The following is a 24,594-nucleotide window of genomic DNA, read 5'->3' on the forward strand; positions in this document are numbered from 1 at the left end:
GGTCCAGTGTCATCGTTTTTCATTCGAAATTGTTTTTTTGGACTGTTCCAAAAATTATTCAAAATGTCAATTGGATTGTGCCTCATGTTCAATGACCACATTTTAAAGCCTCACAGTGACCAAAATCGCCATTTTTACAGACCTTTTCTCCTACTCAGAAGCTTCTATTTTGACTGATTTTACATTAGAAAATTACCATTTCTGACCTTCTGGAGAAAGTTCGACAGGTCATCTTTTTTCATCGGAAAATTGATTTCATGGACTCTACAAAAAATTATTAATGCCAATTGGATTGTACCTCATGTTGATTAACTACGTTTTAAAGCCTCACAGTGACCAAAATTGCCATTTTTACAGACCTTCCCTCCTAGTCAGAAGCTTATATTTTGACTGATTTCAAGCAGGAAAATGACTCAAAACACACTTATTTTAGTTCCAAAAGTGATATTTCACATGCAATATTTATTTACAGTCAAAAGATTTTACATTGAAAAATTACCATTCCTGACCATCTGGAGAAGGTTCGACAGGGCCGCGGTCTTCGTTTTCCATCAGAAAATTGATTTTTTGGACTGTACACAAAATTTTTCAAAGTGTCAATTGGATTGTGCCTCATGTTGAATGACCATGTTTTATAGTCTCACAAAGACCAAAATTGCCATTTTTACAGACCTTTCCTCCTCCTCCTCAGAAGGTTCTATTTTGACTGATTTAGGGCAGGAAAGTGACTCTAAACACACTTATATTAGTCCTAAAAGTGATATTTCACATGCAATATTTATTTACAGTCAAAAGATTTTACATTGAAAAATTACCATTCCTGACCGTCTGGAGAAAGTTTGACAGGTCCAGGGGGTCATTGTTTTTCATCAGAAAATTGATTTTTTGGACTGTACAAAAAATTATTCAAATTGTCAATTGGATTGTGCCTCATGTTGAATGACCATGTTTTAAAGCCTCACAGTGAACAAAATTGCCATTTTTACAGACCTTTCCTCCTACTCAGAAGCCTCTATTTTGAATGATTTCGGGCAGGAATATTGCTCTAAACACACTTATACTTGTTCCAAAAGTGATATTTCACATGCAATATTTATTTACAGTCAAAAGATTTTACATTAGAAAATTACCATTTCTGACCTTCTGGAGAAAGTTCGACAGGTCCGGGGTCATCCTTTTACATCGGAAAATTGATTTCTTGGACTGTACAAAAAATTATTCAAAATTTCAATTGGATTGTACCTCATGTTGATTAACTACTTTTTAAAGCCTCACAGTGACCAAAATTGCCATTTTTACAGACCTTTCCTCCTAGTCAGGAGCTTTTTTTCTTTACCTATTTCAGGCAGGAAAATGACTCTAAACACACTTATTTTAGTTTCAAAAGTGATATTTCACGTGCAATATTTATTTACAGTCAAAAGATTTATCATTAAAAAATTACCATTTCTGGCCATCTGGAGAAGGTTCGACAGGTCCGGTGTCATCGTTTTTCATCAGAAAATTGATTTTTTGGACTGTACAAAAAATGATTCAAAATGTCAATTGGATTGTACCTCATGTTGATTAACTACTTTTTAAAGCCTCACAGTGACCAAAATTGCCATTTTTACAGACCTTTCCTCCTACTCAGAAGCTTCTTATTTGACTGATTTCTGGCAAGAAAATGACTCTAAACACACTTATTTTAGTCCCAAAAGTGATATTTCAGATGATATATTGATTAACAGTCAAAAGATTTAACATTAAAAAATTACGATTCCGTACAATCTGAAGAAGGTTTGACAGTTCCGGGGTCATTGTTTTTCATCGGAAAATTGATTTTTTGGACTGTACAAAAAATGATTCAAAATGTCAATTGGATTGTACCTCATGTTGATTAACTACTTTTTCAAGCCTCACAGTGACCAAAATTGCCATTTTTACCGACCTTTCCTCCTAGTCAGAAGCTTTTTTTCTTTACCTATTTCGGGCAGGAAAATGACTCTAAACACACTTATTTTAGTTTCAAAAGTGATATTTCACGTGCAATATTTATTTACAGTTAAAAGATTTAACATTAAAAAATTACCATTCCTGACCATCTGGAGAAGGTTCGACAGCTCCGGGCTCATCATTTTTCATCAGAAAATTGATTTTTGGGGTGTACATAAATGATTAAAAATGTAAATTGGATTGTGCCTCATGTTGAATAACCACTTTTTATAACCTCACAGTACCCAAAATTGCCATTTTTACAGACCTTTCCTCCTCCTCAGATGCTTATATTTTGACTGATTTCAAGCAGGAAAATGACTCAAAACACACTTATTTTAGTTCCAAAAGTGGTATTTCACATGCAATATTTATTTACAGTCAAAAGATTTAACATTGAAAAAATACCATTCCTGACTATCTGGAGAAGGTTCGACAGGTCCGTTGTCTTCGTTTTCATTAGAAAATTGATTTTTTGGACTGAAAAAAAAATTATTCAAATTGTCAATTTATTGTAACTCATGTTGAATGACCATGTTTTAAAGCCTCACAGTGAACAAAACTGCCATTTTTACAGACCTTTCCTCCTCCTCAGAAGCTTATATTTTGACTGATTTCAAGCAGGAAAGTGACTCTAAACAAACTTATATTAGTCCTAAAAGTGATATTTCACATGCAATATTTATTTACAGTCAAAAGATTTAACATTGAAAAATTACCATTCCTGACCATCTGGAGAAGGTTCGACAGGTCCGTTGTCTTCGTTTTCATTAGAAAATTGATTTTTTGGACTGTAAAAAAAATTATTCAAATTGTCAATTTATTGTAACTCATGTTGAATGACCATGTTTTAAAGCCTCACAGTGAACAAAACTGCCATTTTTACAGACCTTTCCTCCTCCTCAGAAGCTTATATTTTGACTGATTTCAAGCAGGAAAGTGACTCTAAACAAACTTATATTAGTCCTAAAAGTGATATTTCACATGCAATATTTATTTACAGTTTCAGATGAAATATTGATTAACAGTCCAAAAAATTTACATTAAAAAATTACGATTCCCGACCATGTGGAGAAGGTTTGACAATTCCGGGGTTATCGTTTTTCATCGGAACATTGAGTTTTTGGAGTGTACATATATGATTCAAAATGTAAATTGGATTGTGCCTCATGTTGAATAACCACTTTTTAAAGCCTCACAGTACCCAAATTGCCATTTTTACAGACCATTCCTCCTCCTCAGAAGCTTATATTTTAATTGATTTCGGGCAGGAAAATGACTCTAAACACACTTATTTTAGTTTCAAAAGTGATATTTCACGTGCAATATATATTTACAGTCAAAAGATTTAACATTAAAAAACTTACCATTCCTGACCATCTGGAGAAGGTTCGACAGGTCCAGTGTCATCGTTTTTCATTCGAAATTGTTTTTTTGGACTGTTCCAAAAATTATTCAAAATGTCAATTGGATTGTGCCTCATGTTCAATGACCACATTTTAAAGCCTCACAGTGACCAAAATTGCCATTTTTACAGACCTTTTCTCCTACTCAGAAGCTTCTATTTTGACTGATTTCAGGCAGGAATATTACTCTAAACACACTTATTTTAGTTCCAAAAGAGATATTTCACATGCAATATTTATTTACAGTCAAAAGATTTTACATTAGAAAATTACCATTTCTGAACTTCTGGAGAAAAGTTCGACAGGTCATCTTTTTTCATCGGAAAATTGATTTCATGGACTCTACAAAAAATTATTCAAAATGCCAATTGGATTGTACCTCATGTTGATTAACTACGTTTTAAAGCCTCACAGTGACCAAAATTGCCATTTTTACAAACCTTCCCTCCTAGTCAGAAGCTTATATTTTGACCGATTTCAAGCAGGAAAATGACTCAAAACACACTTATTTTAGTTCCAAAAGTGATATTTCACATGCAATATTTATTTACAGTCAAAAGATTTTACATTGAAAAATTACCATTCCTGACCATCTGGAGAAGGTTCGACAGGGCCGCGGTCTTCGTTTTTCATCAGAAAATTGATTTTTTGGACTGTACAGAAAATTTTTCAAAGTGTCAATTGGATTGTGCCTCATGTTGAATGACCATGTTTTATAGTCTCACAAAGACCAAAATTGCCATTTTTACAGACCTTTCCTCCTCCTCCTCAGAAGGTTCTATTTTGACGGATTTAGGGCAGGGAAGTGACTCTAAACAAACTTATATTAGTCCTAAAAGTGATATTTCACATGCAATATTTATTTACAGTCAAAAGATTTTACATTGAAAAATTACCATTCCTGACCGTCTGGAGAAAGTTCGACAGGTCCAGGGGGTCATTGTTTTTCATCAGAAAATTGATTTTTTGGACTGTACAAAAAATTATTCAAATTGTCAATTGGATTGTGCCTCATGTTGAATGACCATGTTTTAAAGCCTCACAGTGAACAAAATTGCCATTTTTACAGACCTTTCCTCCTACTCAGAAGCCTCTATTTTGAATGATTTCGGGCAGGAATATTGCTCTAAACACACTTATACTTGTTCCAAAAGTGATATTTCACATGCAATATTTATTTACAGTCAAAAGATTTTACATTAGAAAATTACCATTTCTGACCTTCTGGAGAAAGTTCGACAGGTCCGGGGTCATCCTTTTACATCGGAAAATTGATTTCTTGGACTGTACAAAAAATTATTCAAAATTTCAATTGGATTGTACCTCATGTTGATTAACTACTTTTTAAAGCCTCACAGTGACCAAAATTGCCATTTTTACAGACCTTTCCTCCTAGTCAGGAGCTTTTTTTCTTTACCTATTTCAGGCAGGAAAATGACTAAACACACTTATTTTAGTTTCAAAAGTGATATTTCACGTGCAATATTTATTTACAGTCAAAAGATTTATCATTAAAAAATTACCATTTCTGGCCATCTGGAGAAGGTTCGACAGGTCCGGTGTCATCGTTTTTCATCAGAAAATTGATTTTTTGGACTGTACAAAAAATGATTCAAAATGTCAATTGGATTGTACCTCATGTTGATTAACTACTTTTTAAAGCCTCACAGTGACCAAAATTGCCATTTTTACAGACCTTTCCTCCTACTCAGAAGCTTCTTATTTGACTGATTTCTGGCAAGAAAATGACTCTAAACACACTTATTTTAGTCCCAAAAGTGATGTTTCAGATGATATATTGATTAACAGTCAAAAGATTTAACATTAAAAAATTACGATTCCGTACAATCTGAAGAAGGTTTGACAGTTCCGGGGTCATTGTTTTTCATCGGAAAATTGATTTTTTGGACTGTACAAAAAATGATTCAAAATCTCAATTGGATTGTACCTCATGTTGATTAACTACTTTTTAAAGCCTCACAGTGACCAAAATTGCCATTTTTACCGACCTTTCCTCCTAGTCAGAAGCCTTTTTTCTTTACCTATTTCGGGCAGGAAAATGACTCTAAACACACTTATTTTAGTTTCAAAAGTGATATTTCACGTGCAATATTTATTTACAGTTAAAAGATTTAACATTAAAAAATTACCATTCCTGACCATCTGGAGAAGGTTCGACAGCTCCGGGCTCATCATTTTTCATCAGAAAATTGATTTTTGGAGTGTACATAAATGATTACAAATGTAAATTGGATTGTGCCTCATGTTGAATAACCACTTTTTATAACCTCACAGTACCCAAAATTGCCATTTTTACAGACCTTTCCTCCTCCTCAGATGCTTATATTTTGACTGATTTCAAGCAGGAAAATGACTCAAAACACACTTATTTTAGTTCCAAAAGTGGTATTTCACATGCAATATTTATTTACAGTCAAAAGATTTAACATTGAAAAATTACCATTCCTGACCATCTGGAGAAGGTTCGACAGGTCCGTTGTCTTCGTTTTCATTAGAAAATTGATTTTTTGGACTGTAAAAAAAATTATTCAAATTGTCAATTTATTGTAACTCATGTTGAATGACCATGTTTTAAAGCCTCACAGTGAACAAAACTGCCATTTTTACAGACCTTTCCTCCTCCTCAGAAGCTTATATTTTGACTGATTTCAAGCAGGAAAGTGACTCTAAACAAACTTATATTAGTCCTAAAAGTGATATTTCACATGCAATATTTATTTACAGTTTCAGATGAAATATTGATTAACAGTCCAAAAAATTTACATTAAAAAATTACGATTCCCGACCATGTGGAGAAGGTTTGACAATTCCGGGGTTATCGTTTTTCATCGGAACATTGAGTTTTTGGAGTGTACATAAATGATTCAAAATGTAAATTGGATTGTGCCTCATGTTGAATAACCACTTTTTAAAGCCTCACAGTACCCAAATTGCCATTTTTACAGACCATTCCTCCTCCTCAGAAGCTTATATTTTAATTGATTTCGGGCAGGAAAATGACTCTAAACACACTTATTTTAGTTTCAAAAGTGATATTTCACGTGCAATATATATTTACAGTCAAAAGATTTAACATTAAAAAACTTACCATTCCTGACCATCTGGAGAAGGTTCGACAGGTCCAGTGTCATCGTTTTTCATTCGAAATTGTTTTTTTGGACTGTTCCAAAAATTATTCAAAATGTCAATTGGATTGTGCCTCATGTTCAATGACCACATTTTAAAGCCTCACAGTGACCAAAATCGCCATTTTTACAGACCTTTTCTCCTACTCAGAAGCTTCTATTTTGACTGATTTTACATTAGAAAATTACCATTTCTGACCTTCTGGAGAAAGTTCGACAGGTCATCTTTTTTCATCGGAAAATTGATTTCATGGACTCTACAAAAAATTATTAATGCCAATTGGATTGTACCTCATGTTGATTAACTACCTTTTAAAGCCTCACAGTGACCAAAATTGCCATTTTTACAGACCTTCCCTCCTAGTCAGAAGCTTATATTTTGACCGATTTCAAGCAGGAAAATGACTCAAAACACACTTATTTTAGTTCCAAAAGTGATATTTCACATGCAATATTTATTTACAGTCAAAAGATTTTACATTGAAAAATTACCATTCCTGACCATCTGGAGAAGGTTCGACAGGGCCGCGGTCTTCGTTTTTCATCAGAAAATTGATTTTTTGGACTGTACACAAAAATTTTCAAAGTGTCAATTGGATTGTGCCTCATGTTGAATGACCATGTTTTATAGTCTCACAAAGACCAAAATTGCCATTTTTACAGACCTTTCCTCCTCCTCCTCAGAAGGTTCTATTTTGACTGATTTAGGGCAGGAAAGTGACTCTAAACACACTTATATTAGTCCTAAAAGTGATATTTCACATGCAATATTTATTTACAGTCAAAAGATTTTACATTGAAAAATTACCATTCCTGACCGTCTGGAGAAAGTTCGATAGGTCCAGGGGGTCATTGTTTTTCATCAGAAAATTGATTTTTTGGACTGTACAAAAAATTATTCAAATTGTCAATTGGATTGTGCCTCATGTTGAATGACCATGTTTTAAAGCCTCACAGTGAACAAAATTGCCATTTTTACAGACCTTTCCTCCTACTCAGAAGCCTCTAATTTGAATGATTTCGGGCAGGAATATTGCTCTAAACACACTTATACTTGTTCCAAAAGTGATATTTCACATGCAATATTTATTTACAGTCAAAAGATTTTACATTAGAAAATTACCATTTCTGACCTTCTGGAGAAAGTTCGACAGGTCCGGGGTCATCCTTTTACATCGGAAAATTGATTTCTTGGACTGTACAAAAAATTATTCAAAATTTCAATTGGATTGTACCTCATGTTGATTAACTACTTTTTAAAGCCTCACAGTGACCAAAATTGCCATTTTTACAGACCTTTGCTCCTAGTCAGGAGCTTTTTTTCTTTACCTATTTCAGGCAGGAAAATGACTCTAAACACACTTATTTTAGTTTCAAAAGTGATATTTCACGTGCAATATTTATTTACAGTCAAAAGATTTATCATTAAAAAATTACCATTTCTGGCCATCTGGAGAAGGTTCGACAGGTCCGGTGTCATCGTTTTTCATCAGAAAATTGATTTTTTGGACTGTACAAAAAATGATTCAAAATGTCAATTGGATTGTACCTCATGTTGATTAACTACTTTTTAAAGCCTCACAGTGACCAAAATTGCCATTTTTACAGACCTTTCCTCCTACTCAGAAGCTTCTTATTTGACTGATTTCTGGCAAGAAAATGACTCTAAACACACTTATTTTATCCCCAAAAGTGATGTTTCAGATGATATATTGATTAACAGTCAAAAGATTTAACATTAAAAAATTACGATTCCGTACAATCTGAAGAAGGTTTGACAGTTCCGGGGTCATTGTTTTTCATCGGAAAATTGATTTTTTGGACTGTACAAAAAATGATTCAAAATGTCAATTGGATTGTACCTCATGTTGATTAACTACTTTTTAAAGCCTCACAGTGACCAAAATTGCCATTTTTACCGACCTTTCCTCCTAGTCAGAAGCTTTTTTTCTTTACCTATTTCGGGCAGGAAAATGACTCTAAACACACTTATTTTAGTTTCAAAAGTGATATTTCACGTGCAATATTTATTTACAGTTAAAAGATTTAACATTAAAAAATTACCATTCCTGACCATCTGGAGAAGGTTCGACAGCTCCGGGCTCATCATTTTTCATCAGAAAATTGATTTTTGGAGTGTACATAAATGATTAAAAATGTAAATTGGATTGTGCCTCATGTTGAATAACCACTTTTTATAACCTCACAGTACCCAAAATTGCCATTTTTACAGACCTTTCCTCCTCCTCAGATGCTTATATTTTGACTGATTTCAAGCAGGAAAATGACTCAAAACACACTTATTTTAGTTCCAAAAGTGGTATTTCACATGCAATATTTATTTACAGTCAAAAGATTTAACATTGAAAAAATACCATTCCTGACCATCTGGAGAAGGTTCGACAGGTCCGTTGTCTTCGTCTTCATTAGAAAATTGATTTTTTGGACTGAAAAAAAAATTATTCAAATTGTCAATTTATTGTAACTCATGTTGAATGACCATGTTTTAAAGCCTCACAGTGAACAAAACTGCCATTTTTACAGACCTTTCCTCCTCCTCAGAAGCTTATATTTTGACTGATTTCAAGCAGGAAAGTGACTCTAAACAAACTTATATTAGTCCTAAAAGTGATATTTCACATGCAATATTTATTTACAGTCAAAAGATTTACCATTGAAAAATTACCATTCCTGACCATCTGGAGAAGGTTCGACAGGTCCGTTGTCTTCGTTTTCATTAGAAAATTGATTTTTTGGACTGTAAAAAAAATTATTCAAATTGTCAATTTATTGTAACTCATGTTGAATGACCATGTTTTAAAGCCTCACAGTGAACAAAACTGCCATTTTTACAGACCTTTCCTCCTCCTCAGAATCTTATATTTTGACTGATTTCAAGCAGGAAAGTGACTCTAAACAAACTTATATTAGTCCTAAAAGTGATATTTCACATGCAATATTTATTTACAGTCAAAAGATTTTACATTGAAAAATTACCATTCCTGACCGTCTGGAGAAAGTTCGACAGGTCCGGGGTCATTGTTTTTCATCAGAAAATTGATTTTTTGGACTGTAGAAAAAATTATTCAAATTGTCAATTGGATTGTGCCTCATGTTGAATGACCATGTTTTAAACCCTCACAGTGAACAAAACTGCCATTTTTACAGACCTTTCTGCCTACTCAGAAGCTTTTACTTTGACTGCTTTCGGGCAGGAATATTGCTCTAAACACACTTATATTTGTTCCAAAAGTGATATTTCACATGTAATATTTATTTACAGTCAAAATATTTTACATTAGAAAATTACCATTTCCGATCTTCTGGAGAAACTTCGACAGGTCCGGGGTCATCCTTTTACATCGGAAAATTGATTTCTTGGACTGTACAAAAAATTATTCAAAATTTCAATTGGATTGTACCTCATGTTGATTAACTGCTTTTTAAAGCCTCACAGTGACCAAAATTGCCGTTTTTACAGACCTTTCCTCCTAGTCAGAAGCTTATATTTTGACCGATTTCAAGCAGGAAAATGACTCAAAACACACTTATTTTAGTTCCAAAAGTGATATTTCACATGCAATATTAATTTACAGTCATAAGATTTTACATTGAAAAATTACCATTCCTGACCATCTGGAGAAGGTTCGACAGGTCCGCGGTCTTCGTTTTTCATCAGAAAATTGATTTTTTGGACTGTACAAAAAATTATTCAAATTGTCAATTGGATTGTGCCTCATGTTGAATGACCATGTTTTAAAGTCCCACAAAGACCAAAATTGCCATTTTTACAGACATTTCCTCCTCCTCAGAAGGTTCTATTTTGACTGATTTATAGCAGGAAAGTGACTCTAAACAAACTTATTTTAGTTCCAAAAGAGATATTTCACAAGCAATATTTATTTACAGTCAAAAGATTTAACATTGAAAAATTACCATTCCTGACCATCTGGAGAAGGTTCGACAGGTCCGTTGTCTTCGTTTTCATTAGAAAATTGATTTTTTGGACTGTAAAAAAAATTATTCAAATTTTCAATTTATTGTAACTCATGTTGAATGACCATGTTTTAAAGCCTCACAGTGAACAAAACTGCCATTTTTACAGACCTTTCCTCCTCCTCAGAAGCTTATATTTTGACTGATTTCAAGCAGGAAAGTGACTCTAAACAAACTTATATTAGTCCTAAAAGTGATATTTCACATGCAATATTTATTTACAGTTTCAGATGAAATATTGATTAACAGTCCAAAAAATTTACATTAAAAAATTACGATTCCCGACCATGTGGAGAAGGTTTGACAATTCCGGGGTTATCGTTTTTCATCGGAACATTGAGTTTTTGGAGTGTACATATATGATTCAAAATGTAAATTGGATTGTGCCTCATGTTGAATAACCACTTTTTAAAGCCTCACAGTACCCAAATTGCCATTTTTACAGACCATTCCTCCTCCTCAGAAGCTTATATTTTAATTGATTTCGGGCAGGAAAATGACTCTAAACACACTTATTTTAGTTTCAAAAGTGATATTTCACGTGCAATATATATTTACAGTCAAAAGATTTAACATTAAAAAACTTACCATTCCTGACCATCTGGAGAAGGTTCGACAGGTCCAGTGTCATCGTTTTTCATTCGAAATTGTTTTTTTGGACTGTTCCAAAAATTATTCAAAATGTCAATTGGATTGTGCCTCATGTTCAATGACCACATTTTAAAGCCTCACAGTGACCAAAATTGCCATTTTTACAGACCTTTTCTCCTACTCAGAAGCTTCTATTTTGACTGATTTCAGGCAGGAATATTACTCTAAACACACTTATTTTAGTTCCAAAAGAGATATTTCACATGCAATATTTATTTACAGTCAAAAGATTTTACATTAGAAAATTACCATTTCTGACCTTCTGGAGAAAAGTTCGACAGGTCATCTTTTTTCATCGGAAAATTGATTTCATGGACTCTACAAAAAATTATTCAAAATGCCAATTGGATTGTACCTCATGTTGATTAACTATGTTTTAAAGCCTCACAGTGACCAAAATTGCCATTTTTACAGACCTTCCCTCCTAGTCAGAAGCTTATATTTTGACCGATTTCAAGCAGGAAAATGACTCAAAACACACTTATTTTAGTTCCAAAAGTGATATTTCACATGCAATATTTATTTACAGTCAAAAGATTTTACATTGAAAAATTACCATTCCTGACCATCTGGAGAAGGTTCGACAGGGCCGCGGTCGTCGTTTTTCATCAGAAAATTGATTTTTTGGACTGTACAGAAAATTTTTCAAAGTGTCAATTGGATTGTGCCTCATGTTGAATGACCATGTTTTATAGTCTCACAAAGACCAAAATTGCCATTTTTACAGACCTTTCCTCCTCCTCCTCAGAAGGTTCTATTTTGACTGATTTAGGGCAGGAAAGTGACTCTAAACAAACTTATATTAGTCCTAAAAGTGATATTTCACATGCAATATTTATTTACAGTCAAAAGATTTTACATTGAAAAATTACCATTCCTGACCGTCTGGAGAAAGTTCGACAGGTCCAGGGGGTCATTGTTTTTCATCAGAAAATTGATTTTTTGGACTGTACAAAAAATTATTCAAATTGTCAATTGGATTGTGCCTCATGTTGAATGACCATATTTTAAAGCCTCACAGTGAACAAAATTGCCATTTTTACAGACCTTTCCTCCTACTCAGAAGCCTCTATTTTGAATGATTTCGGGCAGGAATATTGCTCTAAACACACTTATACTTGTTCCAAAAGTGATATTTCACATGCAATATTTATTTACAGTCAAAAGATTTTACATTAGAAAATTACCATTTCTGACCTTCTGGAGAAAGTTCGACAGGTCCGGGGTCATCCTTTTACATCGCAAAATTGATTTCTTGGACTGTACAAAAAATTATTCAAAATTTCAATTTGATTGTACCTCATGTTGATTAACTACTTTTTAAAGCCTCACAGTGACCAAAATTGCCATTTTTACAGACCTTTCCTCCTAGTCAGGAGCTTTTTTTCTTTACCTATTTCAGGCAGGAAAATGACTCTAAACACACTTATTTTAGTTGCAAAAGTGATATTTCACGTGCAATATTTATTTACAGTCAAAAGATTTATCATTAAAAAATTACCATTTCTGGCCATCTGGAGAAGGTTCGACAGGTCCGGTGTCATCGTTTTTCATCAGAAAATTGATTTTTTGGACTGTACAAAAAATGATTCAAAATGTCAATTGGATTGTACCTCATGTTGATTAACTACTTTTTAAAGCCTCACAGTGACCAAAATTGCCATTTTTACAGACCTTTCCTCCTACTCAGAAGCTTCTTATTTGACTGATTTCTGGCAAGAAAATGACTCTAAACACACTTATTTTAGTCCCGAAAGTGATATTTCAGATGATATATTGATTAACAGTCAAAAGATTTAACATTAAAAAATTACGATTCCGTACAATCTGAAGAAGGTTTGACAGTTCCGGGGTCATTGTTTTTCATCGGAAAATTGATTTTTTGGACTGTACAAAAAATGATTGAAAATGTCAATTGGATTGTACCTCATGTTGATTAACTACTTTTTAAAGCCTCACAGTGACCAAAATTGCCATTTTTACCGACCTTTCCTCCTAGTCAGAAGCTTTTTTTCTTTACCTATTTCGGGCAGGAAAATGACTCTAAACACACTTATTTTAGTTTCAAAAGTGATATTTCACGTGCAATATTTATTTACAGTTAAAAGATTTAACATTAAAAAATTACCATTCCTGACCATCTGGAGAAGGTTCGACAGCTCCGGGCTCATCATTTTTCATCAGAAAATTGATTTTTGGAGTGTACATAAATGATTAAAAATGTAAATTGGATTGTGCCTCATGTTGAATAACCACTTTTTATAACCTCACAGTACCCAAAATTGCCATTTTTACAGACCTTTCCTCCTCCTCAGATGCTTATATTTTGACTGATTTCAAGCAGGAAAATGAGTCAAAACACACTTATTTTAGTTCCAAAAGTGGTATTTCACATGCAATATTTATTTACAGTCAAAAGATTTAACATTGAAAAAATACCATTCCTGACCATCTGGAGAAGGTTCGACAGGTCCGTTGTCTTCGTTTTCATTAGAAAATTGATTTTTTGGACTGAAAAAAAAATTATTCAAATTGTCAATTTATTGTAACTCATGTTGAATGACCATGTTTTAAAGCCTCACAGTGAACAAAACTGCCATTTTTACAGACCTTTCCTCCTCCTCAGAAGCTTATAGTTTGACTGATTTCAAGCAGGAAAGTGACTCTAAACAAACTTATATTAGTCCTAAAAGTGATATTTCACATGCAATATTTATTTACAGTCAAAAGATTTAACATTGAAAAATTACCATTCCTGACCATCTGGAGAAGGATCGACAGGTCCGTTGTCTTCGTTTTCATTAGAAAATTGATTTTTTGGACTGTAAAAAAAATTATTCAAATTGTCAATTTATTGTAACTCATGTTGAATGACCATGTTTTAAAGCCTCACAGTGAACAAAACTGCCATTTTTACAGACCTTTCCTCCTCCTCAGAAGCTTATATTTTGACTGATTTCAAGCAGGAAAGTGACTCTAAACAAACTTATATTAGTCCTAAAAGTGATATTTCACATGCAATATTTATTTACAGTTTCAGATGAAATATTGATTAACAGTCCAAAAAATTTACATTAAAAAATTACGATTCCCGACCATGTGGAGAAGGTTTGACAATTCCGGGGTTATCGTTTTTCATCGGAACATTGAGTTTTTGGAGTGTACATATATGATTCAAAATGTAAATTGGATTGTGCCTCATGTTGAATAACCACTTTTTAAAGCCTCACAGTACCCAAATTGCCATTTTTACAGACCATTCCTCCTCCTCAGAAGCTTATATTTTAATTGATTTCGGGCAGGAAAATGACTCTAAACACACTTATTTTAGTTTCAAAAGTGATATTTCACGTGCAATATATATTTACAGTCAAAAGATTTAACATTAAAAAACTTACCATTCCTGACCATCTGGAGAAGGTTCGACAGGTCCAGTGTCATCGTTTTTCATTCGAAATTGTTTTTTTGGACTGTTCCAAAAATTATTCAAAATGTCAATTGGATTGTGCCTCATGTTCAATGACCACATTTTAAAGCCTCACAGTGACCAAAATTGCCATTTTTACAGACCTTTTCTCCTACTCAGAAGCTTCTATTTTGACTGATTTCAGGCAGGAATATTACTCTAAACACACTTATTTTAGTTCCAAAAGAGATATTTCACATGCAATATTTATTTACAGTCAAAAGATTTTACATTAGAAAATTACCATTTCTGACCTTCTGGAGAAAGTTCGACAGGTCATCTTTTTTCATCGGAAAATTGATTTCATGGACTCTACAAAAAATTATTCAAAATGCCAATTGGATTGTACCTCATGTTGATTAACTACGTTTTAAAGCCTCACAGTGACCAAAATTGCCATTTTTACAGACCTTCCCTCCTAGTCAGAAGCTTATATTTTGACCGATTTCAAGCAGGAAAATGACTCAAAACACACTTATTTTAGTTCCAAAAGTGATATTTCACATGCAATATTTATTTACAGTCAAAAGATTTTACATTGAAAAATTACCATTCCTGACCATCTGGAGAAGGTTCGACAGGGCCGCGGTCTTCGTTTTTCATCAGAAAATTGATTTTTTGGACTGTACAGAAAATTTCTCAAAGTGTCAATTGGATTGTGCCTCATGTTGAATGACCATGTTTTATAGTCTCACAAAGACCAAAATTGCCATTTTTACAGACCTTTCCTCCTCCTCCTCAGAAGGTTCTATTTTGACTGATTTAGGGCAGGAAAGTGACTCTAAACAAACTTATATTAGTCCTAAAAGTGATATTTCACATGCAATATTTATTTACAGTCAAAAGATTTTACATTGAAAAATTACCATTCCTGACCATCTGGAGAAGGTTCGACAGGTCCGTTGTCTTCGTTTTCATTAGAAAATTGATTTTTTGGACTGAAAAAAAATTATTCAAATTGTCAGTTTATTGTAACTCATGTTGAATGACCATGTTTTAAAGCCTCACAGTGAACAAAACTGCCATTTTTACAGACCTTTCCTCCTACTCAGAAGCTTATATTTTGACTGATTTCAAGCAGGAAAGTGACTCTAAACAAACTTATATTAGTCCTAAAAGTGATATTTCACATGCAATATTTATTTACAGTCAAAAGATTTTACATTGAAAAATTACCATTCCTGACCGTCTGGAGAAAGTTCGACAGGTCCGGGGTCATTGTTTTTCATCAGAAAATTGATTTTTTGGACTGTAGAAAAAATTATTCAAATTGTCAATTGGATTGTGCCTCATGTTGAATGACCATGTTTTAAACCCTCACAGTGAACAAAACTGCCATTTTTACAGTCCTTTCTGCCTACTCAGAAGCTTTTATTTTGACTGCTTTCGGGCAGGAATATTGCTCTAAACACACTTATATTTGTTCCAAAAGTGATATTTCACATGCAATATTTATTTACAGTCAAAAGATTTTACATTAGAAAATTACCATTTCAGATCTTCTGGAGAAACTTCGACAGGTCCGGGGTCATCCTTTTACATCAGAAAATTGATTTCTTGGACTGTACAAAAAATTATTTAAAATTTCAATTGGATTGTACCTCATGTTGATTAACTGCTTTTTAAAGCCTCACAGTGACCAAAATTGCCGTTTTTACAGACCTTTCCTCCTAGTCAGTAGCTTATATTTTGACCGATTTCAAGCAGGAAAATGACTCAAAACACACTTATTTTAGTTCCAAAAGTGGTATTTCACATGCAATATTTATTTACAGTCAAAAGATTTAACATTGAAAAATTACCATTCCTGACCATCTGGAGAAGGTTCGACAGGTCCGTTGTCTTCGTTTTCATTAGAAAATTGATTTTTTGGACTGAAAAAAAAATTATTCAAATTGTCAGTTTATTGTAACTCATGTTGAATGACCATGTTTTAAAGCCTCACAGTGAACAAAACTGCCATTTTTACAGACCTTTCCTCCTACTCAGAAGCTTCTATTTTGACTGATTTCCGGCAGGAAAATGACTCTAAACACACTTATTTTAGTTCCAAAAGTGATATTTCAGATGAAATATTGATTAACAGTCCAAAAAATTTACATTAAAAAATTACGATTCCCGACCATGTGGAGAAGGTTTGACAATTCCGGGGTTATCGTTTTTCATCGGAACATTGAGTTTTTGGAGTGTACATAAATGATTCAAAATGTAAATTGGATTGTGCCTCATGTTGAATAACCACTTTTTAAAGCCTCACAGTACCCGAATTGCCATTTTTACAGACCATTCCTCCTCCTCAGAAGCTTATATTTTAATTGATTTCGGGCAGGAAAATGACTCTAAACACACTTATTTTAGTTTCAAAAGTGATATTTCACGTGCAATATATATTTACAGTCAAAAGATTTAACATTAAAAAACGTACCATTCCTGACCATCTGGAGAAGGTTCGACAGGTCCAGTGTCATCGTTTTTCATTCGAAATTGTTTTTTTGGACTGTTCCAAAAATTATCGAAAATGTCAATTGGATTGTGCCTCATGTTCAATGACCACATTTTAAAGCCTCACAGTGACCAAAATTGCCATTTTTACAGACCTTTTCTCCTACTCAGAAGCTTCTATTTTGACTGATTTCAGGCAGGAATATTACTCTAAACACACTTATTTTAGTTCCAAAAGAGATATTTCACATGCAATATTTATTTACAGTCAAAAGATTTTACATTAGAAAATTACCATTTCTGACCTTCTGGAGAAAGTTCGACAGGTCATCTTTTTTCATCGGAAAATTGATTTCATGGACTCTACAAAAAATTATTATTGCCAATTGGATTGTACCTCATGTTGATTAACTACGTTTTAAAGCCTCACAGTGACCAAAATTGCCATTTTTACAGACCTTCCCTCCTAGTCAGAAGCTTATATTTTGACCGATTTCAAGCAGGAAAATGACTCAAAACACACTTATTTTAGTTCCAAAAGTGATATTTCACATGCAATATTTATTTACAGTCAAAAGATTTTACATTGAAAAATTACCATTCCTGACCATCTGGAGAAGGTTCGACAGGGCCGCGGTCTTCGTTTTTCATCAGAAAATTGATTTTTTGGACTGTACACAAAATTTTTCAAAGTGTCAATTGGATTGTGCCTCATGTTGAATGACCATGTTTTATAGTCTCACAAAGACCAAAATTGCCATTTTTACAGACCTTTCCTCCTCCTCCTCAGAAGGTTCTATTTTGACTGATTTAGGGCAGGAAAGTGACTCTAAACACACTTATATTAGTCCTAAAAGTGATATTTCACATGCAATATTTATTTACAGTCAAAAGATTTTACATTGAAAAATTACCATTCCTGACCGTCTGGAGAAAGTTCGACAGGTCCAGGGGGTCATTGTTTTTCATCAGAAAATTGATTTTTTGGACTGTACAAAAAATTATTCAAATTGTCAATTGGATTGTGCCTCATGTTGAATGACCATGTTTTAAAGCCTCACAGTGAACAAAATTGCCATTTTTACAGACCTTTCCTCCTACTCAGAAGCCTCTATTTTGAATGATTTCGGGCAGGAATAGTGCTCTAAACACACTTATACTTCTTCCAAAAGTGATATTTCACATGCAATATTTATTTACAGTCAAAAGATTTTACATTAGAAAATTACCATTTCTGACCTTCTGGAGAAAGTTCGACAGGTCCGGGGTCATCCTTTTACATCGGAAAATTGATTTCTTGGACTGTACAACAAATTATTCAAAATTTCAATTGGATTGTACCTCATGTTGATTAACTACTTTTTAAAGCCTCAAAGTGACCAAAATTGCCATTTTTACAGACCTTTCCTCCTAGTCAGGAGCTTTTTTTCTTTACCTATTTCAGGCAGGAAAATGACTCTAAACACACTTATTTTAGTTTCAAAAGTGATATTTCACGTGCAATATTTATTTACAGTCAAAAGATTTATCATTAAAAAATTACCATTTCTGGCCATCTGGAGAAGGTTCGACAGGTCCGGTGTCATCGTTTTTCATCAGAAAATTGATTTTTTGGACTGTACAAAAAATAATTCAAAATGTCAATTGGATTGTACCTCATGTTGATTAACTACTTTTTAAAGCCTCACAGTGACCAAAATTGCCATTTTTACAGACCTTTCCTCCTACTCAGAAGCTTCTTATTTGACTGATTTCTGGCAAGAAAATGACTCTAAACACACTTATTTTAGTCCCAAAAGTGATATTTCAGATGATATATTGATTAACAGTCAAAAGATTTAACATTAAAAAATTACGATTCCGTACAATCTGAAGAAGGTTTGACAGTTCCAGGGTCATTGTTTTCATTGGAAAATTGATTTTTTGGACTGTACAAAAAATGATTCCAAATGTCAATTGGATTGTACCTCATGTTGATTAACTACTTTTTAAAGCCTCACAGTGACCAAAATTGCCATTTTTACCGACCTTTCCTCCTAGTCAGAAGCTTTTTTTCTTTACCTATTTCGGGCAGGAAAATGACTCTAAACACACTTATTTTAGTTTCAAAAGTGATATTTCACGTGCAATATTTATTTACAGTTAAAAGATTTAACATTAAAAAAATTACCATTCCTGACCATCTGGAGAAGGTTCGACAGCTCCGGGCTCATCATTTTTCATCAGAAAATTGATTTTTGGAGTGTACATAAATGATTAAAAATGTAAATTGGATTGTGCCTCATGTTGAATAAACCACTTTTTATAACCTCACAGTACCCAAAATTGCCATTTTTACAGACCTTTCCTCCTCCTCAGATGCTTATATTTTGACTGATTTCAAGCAGGAAAATGACTCAAAACACACTTATTTTAGTTCCAAAAGTGGTATTTCACATGCAATATTTATTTACAGTCAAAAGATTTAACATTGAAAAAATACCATTCCTGACCATCTGGAGAAGGTTCGACAGGTCCGTTGTCTTCGTTTTCATTAGAAAATTGATTTTTTGGACTGAAAAAAAAATTATTCAAATTGTCAATTTATTGTAACTCATGTTGAATGACCATGTTTTAAAGCCTCACAGTGAACAAAACTGCCATTTTTACAGACCTTTCCTCCTCCTCAGAAGCTTATATTTTGACTGATTTCAAGCAGGAAAGTGACTCTAAACAAACTTATATTAGTCCTAAAAGTGATATTTCACATGCAATATTTATTTACAGTCAAAAGATTTAACATTGAAAAATTACCATTCCTGACCATCTGGAGAAGGTTCGACAGGTCCGTTGTCTTCGTTTTCATTAGAAAATTGATTTTTTGGACTGTAAAAAAAATTATTCAAATTGTCAATTTATTGTAACTCATGTTGAATGACCATGTTTTAAAGCCTCACAGTGAACAAAACTGCCATTTTTACAGACCTTTCCTCCTCCTCAGAAGCTTATATTTTGACTGATTTCAAGCAGGAAAGTGACTCTATACAAACTTATATTAGTCCTAAAAGTGATATTTCACATGCAATATTTATTTACAGTTTCAGATGAAATATTGATTAACAGTCCAAAAAATTTACATTAAAAAATTACGATTCCCGACCATGTGGAGAAGGTTTGACAATTCCGGGGTTATCGTTTTTCATCGGAACATTGAGTTTTTGGAGTGTACATATATGATTCAAAATGTAAATTGGATTGTGCCTCATGTTGAATAACCACTTTTTAAAGCCTCACAGTACCCAAATTGCCATTTTTACAGACCATTCCTCCTCCTCAGAAGCTTATATTTTAATTGATTTCGGGCAGGAAAATGACTCTAAACACACTTATTTTAGTTTCAAAAGTGATATTTCACGTGCAATATATATTTACAGTCAAAAGATTTAACATTAAAAAACTTACCATTCCTGACCATCTGGAGAAGGTTCGACAGGTCCAGTGTCATCGTTTTTCATTCGAAATTGTTTTTTTGGACTGTTCCAAAAATTATTCAAAATGTCAATTGGATTGTGCCTCATGTTCAATGACCACATTTTAAAGCCTCACAGTGACCAAAATTGCCATTTTTACAGACCTTTTCTCCTACTCAGAAGCTTCTATTTTGACTGATTTCAGGCAGGAATATTACTCTAAACACACTTATTTTAGTTCCAAAAGAGATATTTCACATGCAATATTTATTTACAGTCAAAAGATTTTACATTAGAAAATTACCATTTCTGACCTTCTGGAGAAAAGTTCGACAGGTCATCTTTTTTCATCGGAAAATTGATTTCATGGACTCTACAAAAAATTATTCAAAATGCCAATTGGATTGTACCTCATGTTGATTAACTACGTTTTAAAGCCTCACAGTGACCAAAATTGCCATTTTTACAGACCTTCCCTCCTAGTCAGAAGCTTATATTTTGACCGATTTCAAGCAGGAAAATGACTCAAAACACACTTATTTTAGTTCCAAAAGTGATATTTCACATGCAATATTTATTTACAGTCAAAAGATTTTACATTGAAAAATTACCATTCCTGACCATCTGGAGAAGGTTCGACAGGGCCGCGGTCTTCGTTTTTCATCAGAAAATTGATTTTTTGGACTGTACAGAAAATTTTTCAAAGTGTCAATTGGATTGTGCCTCATGTTGAATGACCATGTTTTATAGTCTCACAAAGACCAAAATTGCCATTTTTACAGACCTTTCCTCCTCCTCCTCAGAAGGTTCTATGTTGACGGATTTAGGGCAGGGAAGTGACTCTAAACAAACTTATATTAGTCCTAAAAGTGATATTTCACATGCAATATTTATTTACAGTCAAAAGATTTTACATTGAAAAATTACCATTCCTGACCATCTGGAGAAGGTTCGACAGGTCCGTTGTCTTCGTTTTTCATTCGAAATAGTTTTTTTGGACTGTTCCAAAAATTATTCAAAATGTCAATTGGATTGTGCCTCATGTTCAATGACCACATTTTAAAGCCTCACAGTGACCAAAATTGCCATTTTTACAGACCTTTTCTCCTACTCAGAAGCTTCTATTTTGACTGATTTCAGGCAGGAATATTACTCTAAACACACTTATTTAGTTCCAAAAGAGATATTTCACATGCAATATTTATTTACAGTCAAAAGATTTTACATTGAAAAATTACCATTCCTGACCGTCTGGAGAAAGTTCGACAGGTCCGGGGTCATTGTTTTTCATCAGAAAATTGATTTTTTGGACTGTAGAAAAAATTATTCAAATTGTCAATTGGATTGTGCCTCATGTTGAATGACCATGTTTTAAACCCTCACAGTGAACAAAACTGCCATTTTTACAGTCCTTTCTGCCTACTCAGAAGCTTTTATTTTGACTGCTTTCGGGCAGGAATATTGCTCTAAACACACTTATATTTGTTCCAAAAGTGATATTTCACATGCAATATTTATTTACAGTCAAAAGATTTTACATTAGAAAATTACCATTTCAGATCTTCTGGAGAAACTTCGACAGGTCCGGGGTCATCCTTTTACATCAGTAAATTGATTTCTTGGACTGTACAAAAAATTATTCAAAATTTCAATTGGATTGTACCTCATGTTGATTTACTGCTTTTTAAAGCCTCACAGTGACCAAAATTGCCGTTTTTACAGACCTTTCCTCCTAGTCAGTAGCTTATATTTTGACCGATTTCAAGCAGGAAAATGACTCAAAACACACTTATTTTAGTTCCAAAAGTGGTATTTCACATGCAATATTTATTTACAGTCAAAAGATTTAACATTGAAAAATTACCATTCCTGACCATCTGGAGAAGGTTCGACAGGTCCGTTGTCTTCGTTTTCATTAGAAAATTGATTTTTTGGACTGAAAAAAAAATTATTCAAATTGTCAGTTTATTGTAACTCATGTTGAATGACCATGTTTTAAAGCCTCACAGTGAACAAAACTGCCATTTTTACAGACCTTTCCTCCTACTCAGAAGCTTCTATTTTGACTGATTTCCGGCAGGAAAATGACTCTAAACACACTTATTTTAGTTCCAAAAGTGATATTTCAGATGAAATATTGATTAACAGTCCAAAAAATTTACATTAAAAAATTACGATTCCCGACCATGTGGAGAAGGTTTGACAATTCCGGGGTTATCGTTTTTCATCGGAACATTGAGTTTTTGGAGTGTACATAAATGATTCAAAATGTAAATTGGATTGTGCCTCATGTTGAATAACCACTTTTTAAAGCCTCACAGTACCCGAATTGCCATTTTTACAGACCATTCCTCCTCCTCAGAAGCTTATATTTTAATTGATTTCGGGCAGGAAAATGACTCTAAACACACTTATTTTAGTTTCAAAAGTGATATTTCACGTGCAATATATATTTACAGTCAAAAGATTTAACATTAAAAAACTTACCATTCCTGACCATCTGGAGAAGGTTCGACAGGTCCAGTGTCATCGTTTTTCATTCGAAATTGTTTTTTTGGACTGTTCCAAAAATTATCGAAAATGTCAATTGGATTGTGCCTCATGTTCAATGACCACATTTTAAAGCCTCACAGTGACCAAAATTGCCATTTTTACAGACCTTTTCTCCTACTCAGAAGCTTCTATTTTGACTGATTTCAGGCAGGAATATTACTCTAAACACACTTATTTTAGTTCCAAAAGAGATATTTCACATGCAATATTTATTTACAGTCAAAAGATTTTACATTAGAAAATTACCATTTATGACCTTCTGGAGAAAGTTCGACAGGTCATCTTTTTTCATCGGAAAATTGATTTCATGGACTCTACAAAAAATTATTAATGCCAATTGGATTGTACCTCATGTTGATTAACTACGTTTTAAAGCCTCACAGTGACCAAAATTGCCATTTTTACAGACCTTCCCTCCTAGTCAGAAGCTTATATTTTGACCGATTTCAAGCAGGAAAATGACTCAAAACACACTTATTTTAGTTCCAAAAGTGATATTTCACATGCAATATTTATTTACAGTCAAAAGATTTTACATTGAAAAATTACCATTCCTGACCATCTGGAGAAGGTTCGACAGGGCCGCGGTCTTCGTTTTTCATCAGAAAATTGATTTTTTGGACTGTACACAAAATTTTTCAAAGTGTCAATTGGATTGTGCCTCATGTTGAATGACCATGTTTTATAGTCTCACAAAGACCAAAATTGCCATTTTTACAGACCTTTCCTCCTCCTCCTCAGAAGGTTCTATTTTGACTGATTTAGGGCAGGAAAGTGACTCTAAACACACTTATATTAGTCCTAAAAGTGATATTTCACATGCAATATTTATTTACAGTCAAAAGATTTTACATTGAAAAATTACCATTCCTGACCGTCTGGAGAAAGTTCGACAGGTCCAGGGGGTCATTGTTTTTCATCAGAAAATTGATTTTTTGGACTGTACAAAAAATTATTCAAATTGTCAATTGGATTGTGCCTCATGTTGAATGACCATGTTTTAAAGCCTCACAGTGAACAAAATTGCCATTTTTACAGACCTTTCCTCCTACTCAGAAGCCTCTATTTTGAATGATTTCGGGCAGGAATAGTGCTCTAAACACACTTATACTTCTTCCAAAAGTGATATTTCACATGCAATATTTATTTACAGTCAAAAGATTTTACATTAGAAAATTACCATTTCTGACCTTCTGGAGAAAGTTCGACAGGTCCGGGGTCATCCTTTTACATCGGAAAATTGATTTCTTGGACTGTACAAAAAATTATTCAAAATTTCAATTGGATTGTACCTCATGTTGATTAACTACTTTTTAAAGCCTCACAGTGACCAAAATTGCCATTTTTACAGACCTTTCCTCCTAGTCAGGAGCTTTTTTTCTTTACCTATTTCAGGCAGGAAAATGACTCTAAACACACTTATTTTAGTTTCAAAAGTGATATTTCACGTGCAATATTTATTTACAGTCAAAAGATTTATCATTAAAAAATTACCATTTCTGGCCATCTGG

The sequence above is a fragment of the Triturus cristatus genome, chromosome 9, assembly GCF_964204655.1.
Source record: "Triturus cristatus chromosome 9, aTriCri1.1, whole genome shotgun sequence".
Classification (NCBI taxonomy): domain Eukaryota; kingdom Metazoa; phylum Chordata; class Amphibia; order Caudata; family Salamandridae; genus Triturus; species Triturus cristatus.